General features: G+C 40.6%; 1 protein-coding gene across 3 annotated transcripts in view; it reads left to right on the top strand.

Moving 5' to 3' along the window:
• Positions 1–10,110, top strand: part of Spata1 (spermatogenesis associated 1) — a 104,019-nt gene extending 93,909 nt beyond the window's left edge. Inside the window, exon 14 of one of the 3 annotated variants that reach the window (XR_012449835.1) lies at positions 459–1,931. The gene's annotated coding sequence lies outside the window, so the exon portion shown is untranslated. Of the gene's footprint in view, positions 1–458; positions 1,932–5,762 lie in introns of those variants that run through there. The other 2 variants (XM_074079584.1, XM_074079583.1) reach the window with 2 other exon arrangements.
• The last annotated feature ends 9,408 nt before the right edge of the window (positions 10,111–19,518 follow it).

Raw genomic sequence — 19,518 nt, 5'->3', positions numbered from 1 at the left:
TGGCCACTGACTCGGACGGTTTCTTAACCGACATGGGACATGTTAGGAGTTTTTAAGAAAGTCCAGGTACATTCTGCTTGACTGGGGCTCACCTTTGTCTAGCTTTGCATATCAATTTTGGGGTGCTGGGATCCTCCTCTTTCTTCTGTCCTTAAGCCCCTAGCAAACTGCACTTTGTATAATCCTGGATGTACCTGTCTCTTTTTTGATCTCACGGCATCATCTACTTCTGGTGGTTTGTCCATGTACATTGCGACCTGAAACACTGCCAAAGACAATAACAGCTCTAGGTTGGTTAGAACAAGTTTTAAATCAGAACTTGAGTTCTCTGATCTCTAAAATCAAAGAAACATTTCAAAATTGCTTTTTAAGAATAAAAAAAAAATGTCTTTTCCTGTAGGTTTTTTGAGCCAGAGTCTCCATAGCACTGTCATCATGATTCTCTTGTTCTTTCCCAGAGGCCAGTGGGGCATCACCTCGTAAAACTGCTTCTGGAGCTGTGAACACAGTCAGAAGCCTGGACATTATAATCACTGACCACAGAGTCACAGACTCCTCTTCCCGGGAGATCCAAAGTGCTGCTTGATGGAGGGAGATGATGAGTCAATCCAAGCAAGTAAGAGCACCCAGAGCCACCACCCAGAGTTAGCCTGCTTATGTAAAAGTGAGAACAGCCCCAAGAGTAGATAGCATAGCCATATTTTCTTTTGTATTGGAACCTAATGGGGCAGGGAGACATAGAAGTAAAGAGGACTACTGGGGATAAGGAGGGGAAGGAGGAAGACGGAGTAGGGAGGAGGATAAGAAAGAGTAACAGAGGGAATGCGTATGATCAAAGTACATTAGCTGCATGGATGAAAATGTCCTAATGAACCCCCTTTGTACAATTAATGTACATTTACAAATAAAAGAATGAAGCCAGGCACCAGTGACTCACACCTGGAATCCTAGCCACTCAGGAAGCAGAGATCGGGAGGATCGAGGTTTGAAGTCAGCCTGGGCAAAAAAAAAGTGAGATCCTATCTTAAAAATAATTAATACATACCAGCTATTCATCTGATAAGGGACTAATATCCAGAACCTACAGGGAACTCAAGAAACTCAACCCCTCAAAGAATCAACACCCCAATGAAGAAATGAACACTTGAATTGAATAGGGAATTTTCAAACAAAGAGGTACAAATGGCCAATAAATACCTGAAGAAGTGTTCAACTTCCTTGGCTATAAAAATGCAAATTAAAATTACACTAAGATTTCATCTCTCCCAGTTAGAATGGCCATCTTCAAGAGCAAAAACAATAACAAGTGCTGGCTAGGATGTAGTGAAACAGGAACCTTTATACACTATTGGTAGGAAGGCGAATTAGTAAAACCACTATGGAAAGCAGTGTGGAGATTCCTCAAAAAACTAAAAATAGAACTGCCATATGATCCAGTGACACCACTCCTGGGTATATAATCCAAAGGAACATAAATCAGGATACAGTAGAGATACTTGAACACAGTGTTTATCACCGCACAGTTCACAATAGTCAAGCTATGAAAATAACCCAGATGCCCTACAACTGATGAATGGATCAAGACCATGTGAGCAATATATCTATATATATGACTTTTACCCAGCCGTAAGGAAGAATGACACCATGTGGTTTGAAGGTCAATGGATGCAGTTGGAGGACATGATGTTAAGTGAAAGAACATCAGAAAGATAAAAGCCACGTTTTCTCCTATGTGGAAGATAGATCCAAAAGATAAACATATACAAACATGATCACATATAAATATATATGTAGACCATGTTTGTAATAGTAGAACTACACTATGGAACTCTGGGAAGGAGGGAAAGGGAAAGGAGGATGATAGAGTGTCAACAGTATTGTAAAACATAACATCTGTGAAGGTACAGGATATAAGGATATGTATTGAAAGCTGTTGAAAATGGGAGGTGGGAGGGGGCAAGGGAGAGCAATGAAGGGGTTGAATAGACCAAAGTAAAGTATACTCCCAGTAGGGATACAATGAGAAACTCCTTTGAACATTGAAAGAGAAGACTATAAAATAGGTACAGTATAGCGGGGACCCGGGTACCTGTGGGAGGGGAGGGTGAACAAAGGAAATTAAGGTAAGGGAATATGGTTGATAGACTTCATATAGTTATACAAATAGAACAATGAAACCTCTTACTATTGCTTTAAGTGGGGTGGGAGGAGGTTGAGGAGGGGAGATGGTGGGGGTGATCTAACCAATGTACAAGGTGAGCCTATTTGGAACTGTCACAATGAATTCCCCCCCTCCCGTGCAACAAATATATCCTAATAAAAAAATAAAAATAAGAATAAAATACTCAACAGAAAAAAGAGGCTGGCAGAGTGACTAAAGTGGTAGAATGCATGCCTAGCAAGTGTGAGGCCCTGAGTGCAAACCCTAGTACCGCCAAAAAAAAAGGTGAGATCCTAGATTTGATCTCAAACACCACCACCCTCCAATAAAAAAAAAAAAAGACAAAAGTAACATACGCACACATATATTTTCATTGCAGAACAATTAACACAAGAATCACAATTCCACCACCTAGAATTTACCATGGTTAACATTTTTATTACTCTTTCCAGTGGTGAATGGATGGTTGATGAGATGGACAAATACAGATATCCACACAATATGCTTATTATATGTATAAAAATGCACTAAAGAGCCCATTACTCCTAGTTGTCTATTGTAGGGTGGGGGGAACTCGATAAGGTGGTGAAGAGACACTTATTTTTAAGTACAAAGACGTTATTGGATCTTTTCACAATTACATATTACTGCTTGTATTACTTTCCTACTTTTTAAAAATTGTAAATGCAAGGAGGCAGTAGCTGTTGGGAGCAGTGAGGTCTGTTGGGGGCTCCATGGGGGGCAGGGGTTGACCACCGGGACGCAGGGCCCGGGAGCTCCGGACCAGGGGGAGATGAGTGACAGGCGGCCCAGGGTTGGGAGGGGCCGCTGCGCGGTGGGCGGTGCCGCGCGCGCGCACTGGGGGCGCCGGACTGAAGGGTGCAGAGGAGTATTTTTTTAGAACGACCGCGTCGTGGGTCCGCTCCATTGGATTCAAAATGCTTTCACCTCCGCGTTGGCTCTTCCACGGCCATGGGTGGGTCTCCCTTTTCTCCTTCACTGGAGAAGACAAAGAAGACACGGAAGCACCAAACCAAGGAAAGGAGAGGACGCGGGCGCCCGGCCCAACGGCGCCCTCTGCCGGCGCGGGGCGGCGGAGCTGGCCTGCAGGGAGGGCCTGATTCACCGAGCCCGTGGCCGTCTCCTGCGGTGCTGAGATAATAGATTTATCATTTCCACTTTCCTGTCTCCCCGTGATTTTTTTATTGTAATCATTTTTAGCATGTTAATTGTAAGAATACATGGAATTTGCTGATATTTCCATGCATTTATATACTGTGCCTGGGTCACATTCACCCCACCCTTCTACTCTCTCCTTTCTCTTCCCATTCCCCTGAACCCCTTTCTCAGTCCCCAGTAGTCTCTCTTCTACTTTCAGGTTATTTAATTGATTGATTAATTTCAGTGGTTTCCATACATGAGAGAAAATTTGAGACACTTGTCTTTCTGTGTCTGGCTTGTGTCGCTTGACAAGATGTTCTCCAGTTCCATCCATTTTGTGGCAAATGACAGGATTTCATTCTTCTTTAAGTCTGAGTAATACTCCAATGTATTACTTCTGTTGATGGGCACCTAGGCTGATTGCATTCTTCTGTTGATGGGCACCTAGGCTGATTGCATACCTTGGCTATTGTGAATAAACAAGAATATGAAGAAGTTACTTTTGTATGCTGACTTCATTTCTTTCATCTACACACCCAGGAGTGGTCCAGCTGAATGATAGGGTAGTTCTGTTTTTGGTTTTTAAGGAAACTCCATGCTGTTTTCTATAGTGACTATACTAATTTACATTCCTCACCAGCATTTGTTGTTGGGTTTGTTTTTGTTTTTTGTGATAATCATTCTACCTGGAATGAGATGGGAGTCTCATTGTAGTTTTAACTTGCATTTCCATGATGGTTAGAGATATTGAACATTTTTTCACATTTTTATGAAATAAAAAGAAACTTTTGAAAAGTGTCTGCTTCAGATCATTTGCCCATTTTTTACTGGCTTACTTGGCTTTTGTTCATGTTTTTTGAGTTGTTTAAATCCTCTGTTTCTTGTTTTGCTTTGTTTTAACCAACATCAATTATTTTTCAAGTTATCCAAAATAATGCTTATTTATTACAAAAAAAATTGGAAAGCACAGAAAAGCATAAAGAAAAAATAACAAAGCATATTTAATCTCATCCTTCAGAGATTAGCACATTTGAAGTATTTCTTTTGTGTTTGTTTTTTGTAAACAAACCATGTATATAATAGCAAGTATCTATTTAAATGAACTGGGTGATCTATTGGAAGAGTCAGACCTGGTGTCCAACTGGCCCCACTGGAGAAAACCCAGAACACCAACAGCAGGGAGTTGGAGCTGTCTGCCCTTAAAAACAGGCCTGGTTGCCTCTTAGTTTGATCCTTCTGGTCCCCAAGGAAGCTTGTCTTTTGCTCTTTGACTGGGGTTACATAAGCTAAAGTTACCCTTTCCTGGGGACAGGTAGGTGGCCATTGGGTCTGGAGGAAAGAGGAATTGGTCTCCATGTTAATTTTCAATAACTGGAAGACTCAGAATTTTCACCATGCCATGGAGCTCAGCCTCCATCCCTGCACCTGGTCCCGAGCTGTTCCTGCAGCTGTCCATCCACCACGTGTGAATCTCCTGCTGCCCTTTAAGGGCCTTTGCACTTTTTCCTTCACTTGGCAGAGTGCTGAAGTCACTATGGTCGCTGTCTTCTCTCCCTTTATACACCTCACATAATCACGTTGCTGGTTTGCCATTGTCACCCCAGAGAAGGGAAAAAGCAAAGCAAACTTTCCATATGCAGCTCTGGCAAAACCTTCTGCCCTTCCTTCCAGCTAGACTGGGACCCCTAGGCCAGACTCTTTACGGAAATTCTGAAGTGGCTTCTCTGCTGTGTGTGGTTAGGTTTTGGGTTAGAGTCATTGGTTTGGAGTGGAGCATCTATTTTAAAGTTTGCATGAGGTGTCCTGGGCTCTTCTCCCTCACCCTGACTTCCCCTCTTCCCTTTTGTTTCCTCCCTCCTCTCCTCTGGTCACCTGCAGCCTGGCAGAGGCTGAGGCAAACAGAAAACCCTGAGAAGACCCATCCATGGAGTTGATGATGTGACGTGTGGAGGGGTGAAGTCAAATCCTCCAACCTTGATAGTCCTGTGAAATCTCTCATGAGATCTACATTGCTCAGCAGTGCTTACTCCATTAGATTTTCCTCTAGGGGAGTATGGGGAAGGGCTGAGCTCCCATTCCAGTGGGAATTGAGTGAGTAAAGGCTTCAGTAAGTAAAAGCAGCTCCTGATAGCACTGGGAAGACTGAGCAGACCTTGCCTGAGCTGACCGGTTTTCATTTTTATAGAGTCAGTGAGGGAGGGAGAAAATGTGCAGTCCTCAGAGTCTACATTTGTCTTAGGCTTCTCATTAGCTGTGTGCTCGTAAGATAATTACCTTACTCTGCCTCAGTTTAGGTTCTTCATCTCTAAAAGGGATAATAGTATTCCCTGAAGATCATGCTTCTATCATGTGGGACTCAAATGGGCTGAAGGAAGCTGCATTTGCAAATTTTCTAACCTTGAAAGCGTTACAAACGTCTTCACATGTGATTCTTCTGCAGTACTGCTGAAGCCTGCAAGCTGGCAATATGGACAGCCTGATGGAGAGGGTGTGTGGCTCAGCCTTGAACTGGTGGTGTCTCCACCATGTAGTGGAAGCATCTCACACCTGTCAATCAAAGACTGTACTGGAATTGATCTTATTGCAATTGAAAAACCGAGGCTCAGAGAGATTAAACAACTTGCCCAGAGGAACACAGCTCTGCCACGACAAGGCCAGATCTGGTATGTAGCCCAGTCCTCCCACCATCTCCAGTAGAGATAGGAAAGAAGTATTCCCTTGGGACCACACTGGGATGTTACTGTGTCCTATGACTGTGTGTCATGCTGAGGAAGGGATGGAAGATCTCAGACCTTGAGAGTTCAGTAGTGGGAGGATGAGACCATTATTCCTTATGTGCTTAGTCTTTTTCTTTTAATAATGCTTTTCGCATGCATAACAAAGCTGAAACATGCATTTGGAAGCCTTTCGAAATTTTTATAGAATTTCAAAATAGACAATAGACTGCCTCTGCATTAAATGAGTCACTTCACATTCAAATTCCCTCTACATTTCTCAGAATAGGGGGGATGATTGTCTCTCTCAGGGCCTTGGTATAGAGATACTCTGACCTGACTGTTGCAAATATTGATCGACCAGCTCAATGCTAAACACTTGCAAGTTGGCAGCTTTCTTTGCCAATTCCAGAACTAAGTACTGGGCTGTGTTAGGACAAAAGCAGCCCAGTAATACTTTACTTGGATACTAGACTTGACCTAACAGAGGATGATCCTCTAATTTTGGTCTGACTGAGCAACCAGCAAGAATATTTTCCATGAAGTCACATAGCATGTACCTGGCCTTATACTTATGTGTGCACATGTTGTCATTTGTAAGGCTGTCTCTCAACATAAGAGAATTGCATCCCCCCCCCAGATGGCGTAATCTGCCATAGTAGCCTTTTAACAGTCAAACTGGACTTTGAAAGCACTCATCCTCTGACTGCCCAAGTTTCTCCTGGGGTGTAGATCAGTAGGCAAAGATAGTCGCTCCGCAGTTGCAAACAAGAACCAGAAACATTTAGAGATGACGGCTGGGGACAGAACAAGGTGGAAATGCAGTGTTCTGGGAGTAAACACAGATGGTAGCAGGGAGGGTTTTTGAAATTCTCTTAAGGATTTTTTTTTTTAACCTGCTTATTTAAATAACTCACCTAAAGTGAGAACTTTCACAGTAGGATTGAATTTTCTCTTTTTCTTGGGTACAGAGGATGATAACCAGTGTTTTTGCTCTCTTTGCCAGGGCTCTGTTGTGTTTAGGGACAAATCTTGCAGGCTGTGACTCCTGTTAACCATGAGCACAGTTCAAGGAGTAGTTCTGACACACACAGAGGTGTGGGGGTGTTACTGGCACTGCCATCCCCGTGCTGAGCTCTGGGCTCCTAAAGAACTACTGTCATGGGTCATTTCTTGATGCTTCCTAGTCTATTATTTTTTCTACTAGCCCTCGCTAGGTGATGTCCATGTGTGTAACACACACTGCATGCTGGCAGTTAGACTGCAACTTTCTATCCCTTCCAAAACTAATGAAACACATTGTGTGGGAATGACAACAGAGATCAACTTGAATTTCCCCCCAAGTGACATTGGGAAAGGAATTCACTCAGAAGCATTAACACTTTATTGTCATTAATTTCTTGTTGCATAGCTGTGGGTGAGAACCTCTGACTTGGTCCTTGGGATTGGGATTCCACTCAGATGCTGAGAGGACTAGAGTCTGACTGTGGGTCTGGGGTCCTGGTCACTTCCACAGGCCTCACTAACTTTATCTCCTGGTGGGCCCTTTGCTCTGTATTTCCAATTATATGTTGGCTCCTTATTTTATCAGGGCACATTTCTAATGCTCTTTCAATGATTTGTTACATGAGTTTCCAGATTCTCCTTTTGTTACTTCCTCTTGGGTTGCCATCACTTATATTCAGAATCAAACCTGAGTTTGCTGTGGTAGAACTCAAATGGCTGGTCATGCCCCTTAAGGATCAGTCTAGCAGTTAGGATGGTGGTCTCATGGTCAAGCCCTCAAAAGAATATTTTGCAAAACTCACATGACATTCCATTCAAAATCATTTTCATTAGTTTACATACTCTCTATGACTGCTTTTATGCTAAAATGACAGGCCAAATAGTTGTGGTGAGGCCTGTATCCTGTCATTGCTTGGCAGCACTGCTCGGTTGTCACTGTGCACTAATTGCAGTTATAATATAATAATGCTTCAAATGCCACAAGTTTCTCCATACTGTGACATTTTGAGATTCTTTTTTTATACTCAAAAAATCCAGTTTATTTTAAACTTATTTATTCAGCCAGAACTTTAAAAGAATGAAATAGAACAGAAACATCATAATAAGAGAGCATTTTGTTAAATTTCATCGTTATGTGTGTGTGTTTTAGATCATGATGTGGAATGCATTTTGTTTTTTAAAGCAAAAGATATAATTTTATTGCAAATAAATCTAGCACACCGATAACCAATGAACTGGAGGAGAGGCAGAATGATCTCGAGTTGGAGGCCAGCTTGGGATATAGTTTAGGGATGGGAATATAGCTCAGTGGTGGAGTGATTGTTAAAATTCTTATTATCTGTGTATACCCATCATGACAAAAAAGAAATGTGGGCTTTGAATGTTGCATTCCTAAGGAATAGTGGAATGTGAATTATTTTGTTATTAAGTAATATTTAAGTGTTGTTTTGTTATACGTTCATACTATTACTAGGCTGAACGAATGTAACATGTTGACATCAGACTGAGAATTTATCACGGTATATACAAGTCATGGAAAAGCAACTGCTAGAAAAAAATTTTAATTTTATATAAAATACCTTTTCAAGGTAGAATTTCTTCAAAATATTAAAAATTAAAACAAGACTGTAACAAAACTAACTTTCCAGGTGGCTGATTTGTTAGTCAAGGGAGAAAAACTGTTAGTTGCTGTAGCTGAAGCAACTTGTCCAGACAAAATGAACTTATTTAAGACTGTTAGGTTTCTGGCAAGAACAATTAGTCAACAAGTTGGGAATATCAGAATATCCTGATCAATAAACAATCTAAAAAACCAAGGAAAGTGATTCTGAAGATTTATCCTCTGCTTTTGATGAATCAACAGATATTATTAATACTGCATAATACTTTACTCAAGGAGTCAAAGACAAATTTGAAGTAACTGAAGAATTACCCTGAATAAATAGTTGATGTGGAACCATTACGGGTGATAATTTTTTCAAGGATAACAAGAAACAGTATTTAGTACAATATGAAGTAGAATCTACTAAGATGTTATAATTGATGGTAATAAAATATATGTGCAGAAGCAGGTATCGTTAGAAAGAGTTCAATCTACTTGGATCTATTCTGTGATGACATTGTAAGGCAGCTATTTGTTATTGAACTGATTATGCTATCAGTAAACTCCATTCTCATGGACTAGACTATAGTTGATTCCTTGCTTGCTTATGAGAAATAGAAAATGGATGTCCTGGTTTCCCAAGTCATACATTGGTTTGATGGTTTAGCAGTGGTGAAATTTTATTATAATTTTTGAGCTCAGGGCCAAGATTGACATTTTTCCAAACAGGAAAAAAAATCTATTTTTGAACGCTGAATGGCTTTGGAAATTAACTGTTGCTATAGACTTGATAATGTGTATTACAGAATTCAGCCTAAAATTACAAGGCTTAGATGTGAAAATTAATTTGCTGTAAAATCATTTGACCACAACTAAATGAATCCATTAAATACGTCATGCTGCTTTATCTACTTCCCATGTTGTCAAAAGTTAAAACAAGAAGTGAGATTGTCATTGCCACACATATTTGGAGCAGATACATGTTCTGGGATCTAAGTATTACTCCTGTAGCACTTTTCAGACCTTAATGCAAGTGCAAAGGAAATTTCTGTTTTTCAAGGTCCATTAACTGTGTAATTGAAGAGTTTCCACCACCTTGGAAGTAATTAATTTTCAATACAAGAGGCAAATATCCAGGCAAGAACCTAATTCTGTACCTGCCTTTCAAGCAACGAAAATGCTCAATTAAATCCTGGAGAGATGTTGGCATTAGTATCTTCTGCATTTTTAAGGTGAAATGTGTAAAATCTCAGTGCAGATCAGCATTAACCAATGTATATTTATAATTAATTTTGCTAATAAGGAAAAGTTATTTTATTGTGAATTTTATCAATAAGAGAATTTTAAAAACATATTTTTTTCCATGTTGGCTGTCAGAACAGAACTCAAGACTATTTACTACCTGACCCTTGTCAAAAAGTTTGCCAGCCCAGCTCTAGTCTAATGTATCCTACATACCCAGAACAGGGCTTGACATATTGTAGGACTCTGTAAGTATTTATTAAATGACTTTGTGCTGGAATAAGTAATAAGAGAAATTAAGTAATCATAAGACTGTTGGAATGATCTTTTGAGTTTAACACCGTCAGCGGTAGGAGGGTTCACTTTCCATATCACTTAATTTTAAGATAAACAAAAATAATGAATTTAATAACAGGTTTTTTTGGGAAAATAAGCCAAATATGTTTAATGTACATATTAAGTATAAAACATATTCCAGTTTCAGAAAATTTAAACTGTTAAAATGCACACACATATATAAATATACATAGATATGTATTAATGTGCATGTGAGTAAAAAATTGGGAAATCAGATAATTTTCCATACTTCTTATTCAGTTTGGGTATAACTTTAAATCGAGGCCAAATAGCTAGCCTCTCGTCATCTAAGAACTGGACATACAGCTCCACAGAAATAAAAGTCATCTTGTCTTTTTTCTAGGCCAAGGTTGTATATTCAATGTGATCTGAGTCCCTCCACTTGACTGGGGAGGAAGTGATTTTAAGAATTCACAAATTATATGTTAGGTGAGAGAGAAGTAATGATTAATATGGGAAAGGCTAAAGCAAAGCAGGGTAAAGGAATGTCAGGACTCGGGTGCTTTGCAGTGTAAGTAGGGTTGTCAGAATATCCCTCATTGAAAAACGGTAAGGACTCAAGGAGATAAATGCAAATGGTCAATGAATAAGGGAAAATTCTTCAAGTTAATAGTAAAAGATACAAAAAGTAAAAGAGAACATGAAAATCTTTATAAAAATCAGCAAAAGTGACAATATCAAAAATACCAAATGTTCTCTCATGTAGTGCTAGCAGCAGTGTGAATTCTGCTGAGGGCCATTTGGCAACACACCATACACATACATACCTCTCGATTTAGCTATTCCAATTTCAGGAATTTATCAGAAGCCAAAAAAGGAAGGAAGGAAAGGAAGGAGGGAGAGTGGGAGGGAGGGAGGAAGGAAAAGTGAGTGAGTATGCAAGCTCTCATGCAGTAGAACCACCAAGCAACAACTTAAAATAATGGTGCAGATAAGTATGTATTGGCCTAAAAGATCGCCACTAAAAATTGCTTGTGTGTGTGTGTGTGTGTGTGTGTGAAATTTTCCTGGAAACTCCCTGGATATTTTGAAAGTTTTCTTGCTGGAATGTGGAAATGGTGAGTGAAAAGCAAATGCTGTTTGAGGGTTAGGAATAACATGCAGAGGACTTCCTATAGGATTGAAGAGTGGCCCGTGTCAGGAGGCTCCCCTCATGTGCTGAACATGGAGCCCTGATATCAGGCAGTTTCTGAAGAACCAGCTCACGTTCAAGCCCACTGGGCCTTCTTGTTTCACGCATTGGTTATTTTAATATTTTACTTTAGGTAAATGCCATGCTTTACAGATGGATTTTAATTTTGAAAACAAGGTTTAAAATCGGTTTGCCTTGGTGACTTTACCAGTTTCAATACTTTCCCAAAAGTCTGTCTTATTCAATTTTTACACTAGACATGTAGTGAAGGGGTTCACAGGGAGAAAACTCAGAGGAGCGTATCAGCAACAGTTCTCTCTGAGTTTGCCTCGACTTATTTCTAAGGGAGCATAGGGATCCTGTGCTAGCTGAGGAGTGTCAAGGGTTCTGGATTCACTCTGCCCAATGGGTCTCAGATCCATGCCAGGCCAGCTGTGCTTCTACTGACTCAGTGGGTCAGATCTACCCTAAATTAGAATCTTCCCTAAATCTAATCTAGGAGAAAGAAACATGGTTTTTAACTTAAAACTCTAGTGGTAAAAATATCAACATATCAAACAGAAAACCGTGAAATCATTCTGCTCCCCTTATAAACCTCTAGAAAACAGGCAGGAAGCTGGGTTCAACTTACATTTTGTAAATTCAAGCCTCTAAAAAAACTAAAAATAGGACTATCATATGATCCAGTGATACCACTCCTTGGCATATATTTGAAGGGGTGTAATCCAGGATACAATAATGCCACTGGCACAGCCATGTTAATTGCAATTCTATTACGTTTAATACGATAGCCAAATTTTAGAAACAGCCCAGACGCCCCACAACTAAGGAATGGATTAAGAAAACATGATATATATGTACAATGGAGTATAATTCAGTCATAAAGAAGAATGAAATTAGGTTGTTTGCAAGTAAATGGATGTAACTGAAGAAAATCATGTTAAGTAAGCCAGGCTCAGGACAAAGGTTGCATGTTTTCCCAGATATATTGAGGCTAGACCTGTAAGATAAATTATACATAAATACATACATGATCTTTAAATAGATGAGAGAACATGATTGTATTAGTGGCTTTGAGGAGACTACAGATAGGTAGGAAAGCAAAAGAGAATGAAAGACAGTAAATAATATTGAAATGCAATGCATCTGTGTATGAAAGTAGTATTATGTGATGTACCCTAAAGCTGAATAATGGCGGAGGAGGACGATAGAGAAAGACAAAGCAATAGAGAGGGTTGATCTGAGTAAAGCACAACATATACATGTGGGAAATACCAAGGCGAAACCCCTTTGAACAATCACTATACACTTAAAAAATGAAGGACAGGAAGGTAAAACAGATCCTGACCAGGGGTAAGGACCAGTGGGAGAGGGCAGGGTAAAGAAAGGGTGAAGGAAGGCGGATATGGGGGATATCCATATTTCATGCATGTAGTCATGTATGAAAATAGATCAATGAAATTTGTTGAAATAATTCTAAGGGGAGAGAGGGGAGATGAGGGAGAATGATGGAGGAGGTGAATCTAATTAAGATATATTGTAAGCACATATGTAATTGTCATAATGTATCTTCCCTTTACAACTATTATATGCAAAAAACAAAAAAACCTCCCGAATAAGCAAATAAATATATAAATGAAAAAGGCACAGAGAAACCTAGATTTGGAGACCAAATTCATATTGCATTTCATGCAGGAAGCCTTCCTGCATAACTAGAGACAATATACTGAAACTGTTCTGAGTGAGGAAGCAAGTGGTAAGTCACACACGCCCAGTAGCACCGTCCTCTAAGGGTCAGAATGTCAAAGCCAACTGTGGACTGCAGCTGTCAGCAAAAACTTATTCTCCACATGGCTGCATTACCACTGCAAGCTACACCTGTCAGAGCACAGTTTCCATACAGCTGGGTGAAGATGGCATCTGTCCCCAGGCTTGCTGGAGGAGCCCCACGACTCCCTGTCCCCACCCCTCCTGCCCCAGGCCTGCCATCGGCTGGGAGGGACACCACAATGGCAGCAGTGCAGGCTCAGCAGGTCTTGAATGTTCCTCCCAGGACAACTCACCCCTTACCTAAAATTCACCTATTAAAATAACACTAGAGTTCTTGTCTATCTGTTGATATTAATAGTATTAGAAGGGGTGAATAAAATTCCACATCAATTATATAAAGAAAACAAATGAAGTCTAGCGTAGTGTGCATGACGGTAAAAGACTTGCCTTCAGAGAGGGCAGCAGATTGACTCTATAATGTACCTCAACTGAAAGCCTCAGTAGGATCTCCTTGCCAACACCTTGGAAAGCACGCATAAATCAGAAAGTACACAGTATAAAAACATAGGTTCCCAGATGGCCCATTATTGGCTACATGTTGAGCTTGAAAAGAGGAAATTTAGAGATGCATAAGGACAGGGGGCATGGCTCAAGTTGTAGAGTGCTTGCCTGGCAAGCATGAGGCCCTAAGTTCAAATCCCAACAGACAAGAATAAATAAATAAATAAATGTGGTCCCTTGGGGACCACATTTAAGAATGAATCCATACAGCAATTGCAAGTAGAAGAACTTCACACCCACAGGTCTAAACACCAGGCCTGCTGACTTGACTCCCTCAAGTCATTGTCCACGCAATTACCAGGCTGATCTGTCATTCAAAGTATAGCTTATCACTTATTCCTCTGCATTACATCCTCCAATGCTTTGGGATAATTCTCAGGCTTTCTTGATAGCTTGTCTCTGGTCCCCTTGCTCTCTGCTCTTCATGCTACCCCACACCCGACAGCAAATGGTGGCTTGCACAAGCCCCTTGTGCTGAGCCTTGACTGGTGCTTTAAGATGCAGTTCAGGATACCTAACACCCCGCCACTCTCAGCAACGAGGGAGGTATGTCCTCTGCACTCGTCCTGGGAGACAGGTGATGCCCTCTTAAGGTAGAACCAATTACCTGGGCACCTCCTTTTTGTGCTGAACTCTTGAAGGCTGTTATACAGTGGGTGCTCAATGAGTGTTGGGTAAATTCACTTAGAAAATGCAGATTTTCCTCCTTAATAAGGATTGCTATTTTTCTATCTATATCTTGTCATCTTTGTAACATTTGGACTTCCTAGAAATTCTCCCCTTCCTAAGGATGGCTTCTGACAGCCTCCCGATATTCCTCAGGTCTCTGGCTCTCTTCTCCCTAGAAAGAGCCTGCTTCCACACCTGCTTAGGCAATGTAATATTGAAATCTCTACCCCAGGCTTCTCAGAAGCTCTCCTCTGTGACCTCAATATGTTGATAGCTTCAATAGCCACTGATGTGTTGACTCAGATCTTACTATCTAGTTTAGACTTCTTTTTTGAGCTCCAAACATACATCACATGACTACTTGACATATGAACTTAGATGTCACAGAGCCCCTGAAGTCAACATGTCCAGAACAGGTCATTATCCCTGAGCTGGGGCGCCCCAAAATCTCCCATAGGCCTGATGATTCATAGTGAACTCTTGGGGTTCAGAAAACCTGTTGTGCTCCTGCCTGTAATTTGTTACAGCCAAATCCAGATTAGCTTTGGCAAAGGGAAAGGGCATGGCAAAGTCTAAGGGAATCCTAGCACAGCTTCCAGGTGTCCTTAAATCACAATAATGTAGAGTCACAATAATGACTAACATGCAAAGTGCTGCCACAGGAGTTCACCCAGGCATTGGTGATTGAGGCTCCTGTTGGTAGGTATGCAGAGTCCTTCCATGTGAATGACATGGATTACTATCTCCAACCCATGGGCAGCAACAGGTGTTCATCATAAACCACCTTATTGGGATAAAGTCACCTGGTTGCAGTGGTACAGCATGGCCCAATGCCTGAGGCACATAGAAATACTCTTAGGCAGAATATGCCAACACTCAGAGGCTATTTCCCAGGAGCCAGTGGGGCCAGTCCTAAAGATAGACCTTTCTTGGGAGTACTGTGCAGACAACCCAGGTCTGCTGAGTGAACCACTTCCAGAACAATCTCCAAAGCTGTTCTTCCTTAAAACTATCACTCATCACTACCTGGGCCAAGAACCAGCCTAGGTTGTTTCACTTAATCCCAATATTATTACCTACTCTACCTGTAAACCTACCCCTCCTCTCAACCACTTGTCACTTGAATTACTGAAGCCTGGTCTCTTCTCCATTTTGTTTTTCTTCCAGCAATACTACATGTTACTTCCATCTGGAAGTTAGAATTGTGCAAATGTTACAACAGAAGTATATACAATTAGGGCTGGCAGAGTGTGGCTCAAGTGGTAGAGTACCTGCCTAGAACTAGAATTCAAACCACAGTACTGCCAAAAGATTAAAAAATAAAAAAGGGACTATCCTTTAAAAAATGTGTATACAATTAAGGCATTTGTAATAAATACTTTAACAGAGGAGTGTTCATGGTACTGTGACAAAGCGAGGAAACAGTCCCGTGTCACATTTGTGCTTGAATTATTCAGTATTATTACCAAGCCTTCAGGGTAAGTTCCAAATCCCTTGTAGCCATGAGCCTTTTAGCCTGGCCACTGCCTGCACTTCCCACTGGCCTCCCAAATCCTTCACCATAGCCATTTGTAGTTTCTCCGAAGGTCATGTAGTTCCCTAACATCTGACCTTGAATGTCCTGTTCCTTCTCTCTCTAATGCTCACTCTTCAATTTTTAGCTGAAGCATCCTCTCTGATCCCCTTCCCCTCAGTCCAAAATGCTGCTCCCTTTTTCCGCTCTTGGCACTCAAGACACCCACATCAGAGCACTTGCCCAGCTGCCTTAAGCTGCCTATGCACTTCTTCCTATCAGTAGACTGTAAGTCTCTGAGGAACTGCTAAGCCACCTTCAATGTTAGAGCCCCACACCTGGCATCACAATCCTAATAAGCACTTAACAAACTTTGCTGAATGAATAAAAGGAAATTCAATGCTGAGAGCAGAGAAGGGACTGCCTGCCTGTGAGAATCAGGGAAAGCTTTTTAGAGCTAAGAACACTTACGCTGATACTGAAGGAAATTAAAGACACAATGTGCCATAAGACAATCTGAATCTGCTTCCCGGTGTTCGAATGCCCTCTCCACCACATGCTAGCTGTGTGCCACAGGGCATGATTCTTCAGCCTTCTTTGTGGCATTTCTTCATCTGTGATGTAGCAATAGCTCCCATGTGTGGAGTCTTCAGAAGTAGAAGAAATTGCTTATTAAGGTTTCATGTGGTGACTGGCACAATTAGGGATCAATGCATTTTAGATACTTTAAAGTTTCTGTCCAAGTAAAGTTTGGTTGGGTTATAGATGTGTAGAGAGAGGAAATTTGGCATGGGATTCTGAGAAACTGTCCATCAGTCGGAGTGGGGAGACAAAAGGCTGCTTTTTTGCACTAGTCTGCTTTAATGCCACATATTAAAAATCACAATAGGCAAAATTTACACAATAAATCCACAGAATATATGGGGAAAATGCTCAACACTCAAAATTTCATTGATGACTCATTAAAAAAATGAGATTTCAATATAAACATGGTTAAAAAGTTAAGAAACACATGCATACAATATATGCATTTCACCTTGAAAAAGACTGAAGTTTGTGGAAGTGGCCACTAGAAGAGTTGCAGCTTGTGAGTTGTGACCTGCTGGCGTTAGGTAGAATTGCCTAAAGTCTGAGGGAGAAAAGTGACGTCAGACAGGGATGGGTGTGGTTTACATAACACATCAAGTAAACCAAGGTAGCTGGAAGACATTTGAGGTGTGTTTGGTATGTTCCTATCCAGCTTGGTTCAGTTGGGTGCAGTTTTCTACACTTACCTGTTTCTCACAGAATCACACATAAACAAAGGCAATTTTGTGTTTTGCCTAAATTGTTCCATAACATATCAATTGCAATTTGGGGCAAATTTTTGCTTTTTCCATAAAACTGTTGTAAGAGAACTGACTTATCTTAGGACTACAACTTGATCCTACCTTTCAAGAACTATATTTGAGGTATGAATTAAAGGAACTCATTTTGGGGGGATTAGGGTTCAGTGCTAGAAACTCAAATCAAAGTTCTGGTTACTTGAAGAAAGCTTGAATCATACACATTTGTCCTAGTTTATGCTGGTGGTGGCAGGCCCAATCATGAATAGCTCCTCCTTTCATTATCAAAAGCGTCTCCTTTTGGATAAGTTACAGCCTCCAGAGCAATCATTAACAAATGTCAGTTACATAGTATTATTGGGGTTTATCTTAGAACAAACAATGTGCCAAGGCATTATGTGGCCAGACTTTGGATTTCCATTTTTTCTTTGGGGTAAAAATTGCTTGGAAAAGTTTGATTTTCCTAAGATGGAATAATTTATAGATTTTCACTATCATGTGATTTTTTTTTTTTTTTTTTGGTGGCACTAGGGCTTGAATGCAGGGCCTTCATCTTGAGCCACATCACCAGCCCTTTTTTGTGAAGGGTTTTTTCGAGATAGGGTCTCGTGGAACTATTTGTCTGGGCTGGCTTTGAACCACAATCTTGATCTCTGCCTCCTGAGTACCTAGGATTACAGACGTGAGCCACTGGCGCCCAGCTGTAGGAGTGTGGTTGGAATAAGCTGGAATTCAGGGATCAGAGGACATTTTAAGTTCTGGTTTTTCTACTTTCTAACTGTGTGATGCTGGGCTCATCATTTAACATCCAACTCTGTTATCAACTCTAAAAATAGGAAGGTTTATATTATGGCTCACAGAGTTTGTTTTTTTTTTTTAAATCAAAGGAAAATGTGTTCTGTGCATTGTAAGATATTTCACTAACTAAATGAAATGGCTAAAACTACCATTTTCTACTATGAAAGGGTTTGAGAAGAGAAACTTTAAAGTACATTCCTTCCAAAGATTAAGAACATTTGAAGCTTTAAAAACCACCACCAAATCCCTTGCTGCTGTTGTAATACACAGCCACAGGGATGAGCTAGCCAGCATCAGCTATACTACACAGCAGAGACCACCAATGCCCACCAAATAGCTATGTGTTTGATATCTCCCAGCCTTGTTTGCAGTTAGGCTGGAGGTGTGGCCTCTTTCAAACTGGACCTTAAAAAAATATACCAGGAGTTTTTGCTCCCATTTCCTGCATTAGGAACAGGAAATTTCTTTTTCCCTCCCCACTGACCCCGTTGCTCTCTCTAGAGACAACCCACTTAATCTGCTTTCAATCTGCTGAAAGTGTAATCCTTTCCTAATAAACTTTACTATTACTTTTACTGAAAAAAATATGTGTCACACCACCCACCGCTCTCAAGTCCTAAACTTTTATATCAGGTGCCATCACTTTAGTGTTGCCATGACATTCTACTACTGTGCAAGGAATCAAAAAAAAAAAAAAAAAAAAAGAAAAAAGGGTTGGGAACACACAATCATAAAGTAAGGCTCCTATCATCTAAACAGCTTTAGGACTCACCCAAATTTTATAGCCCACTCATTCCAGTATAGAAACATGCTATTTTCATCAGTATATTTCTCATCAGCAAACATGCCTGCTATATGCTTGCTGTGTTAAGCGCTATACTTGGTAAAAATACTTCTGAATTTTAAGTACATGAATATTGAGGTGGGTCTTCATGTATCATTAACATAACAGTGTTTCCTAAGCCCTCCCAAATCCATCATTTGTAAGTAGATTTCATTTTTAAGAAAAACGTCGACCACTCAAGTGAAGGTTTTTATATTAAATAATTTAATCAACAGTCCATTCCACTCTAATTTACATCCATCCCAGGGGAGGGGAAAAACAGAACATTGTTTAGAAAAGAACTACAATAATCTACTTCCTTATCTGCATGGCCCACATCCTTGCAAATGGTTTTCTATCAGATAATGCATGTTGCACGTGGGAAGAAAGTCCTATACTGCTTTGCATGTCAGCAAACAAAACCCAGCAAGACATTATTCTATTACATAGCAAGTCCCGCAGAAAACAACGCCAAGACGCAAGTGAAAGCCCAGCACCGCTGTTAGGAAACCGGTGTGTGGCCTGGAGCAGAAACTCCAGCCCACGCTTTGTGAACAGACTGAATGTGTGGATAGCATCTACCACTTCATTGCAACTCAGGTTGCTATAGCTGGTCTTCCACTCAACTCAGCAATTCTCAATGGCGATGAGTGTGCTTGTCTTCTGATCCTCAGGGATTAGACA

This window comes from Castor canadensis, chromosome 7 (genome assembly GCF_047511655.1).
Source record: "Castor canadensis chromosome 7, mCasCan1.hap1v2, whole genome shotgun sequence".
Classification (NCBI taxonomy): domain Eukaryota; kingdom Metazoa; phylum Chordata; class Mammalia; order Rodentia; family Castoridae; genus Castor; species Castor canadensis.
The sequence above is the reverse complement of the archived record's forward strand: the minus strand, read 5'-3'. Positions and strand labels throughout refer to the sequence as shown.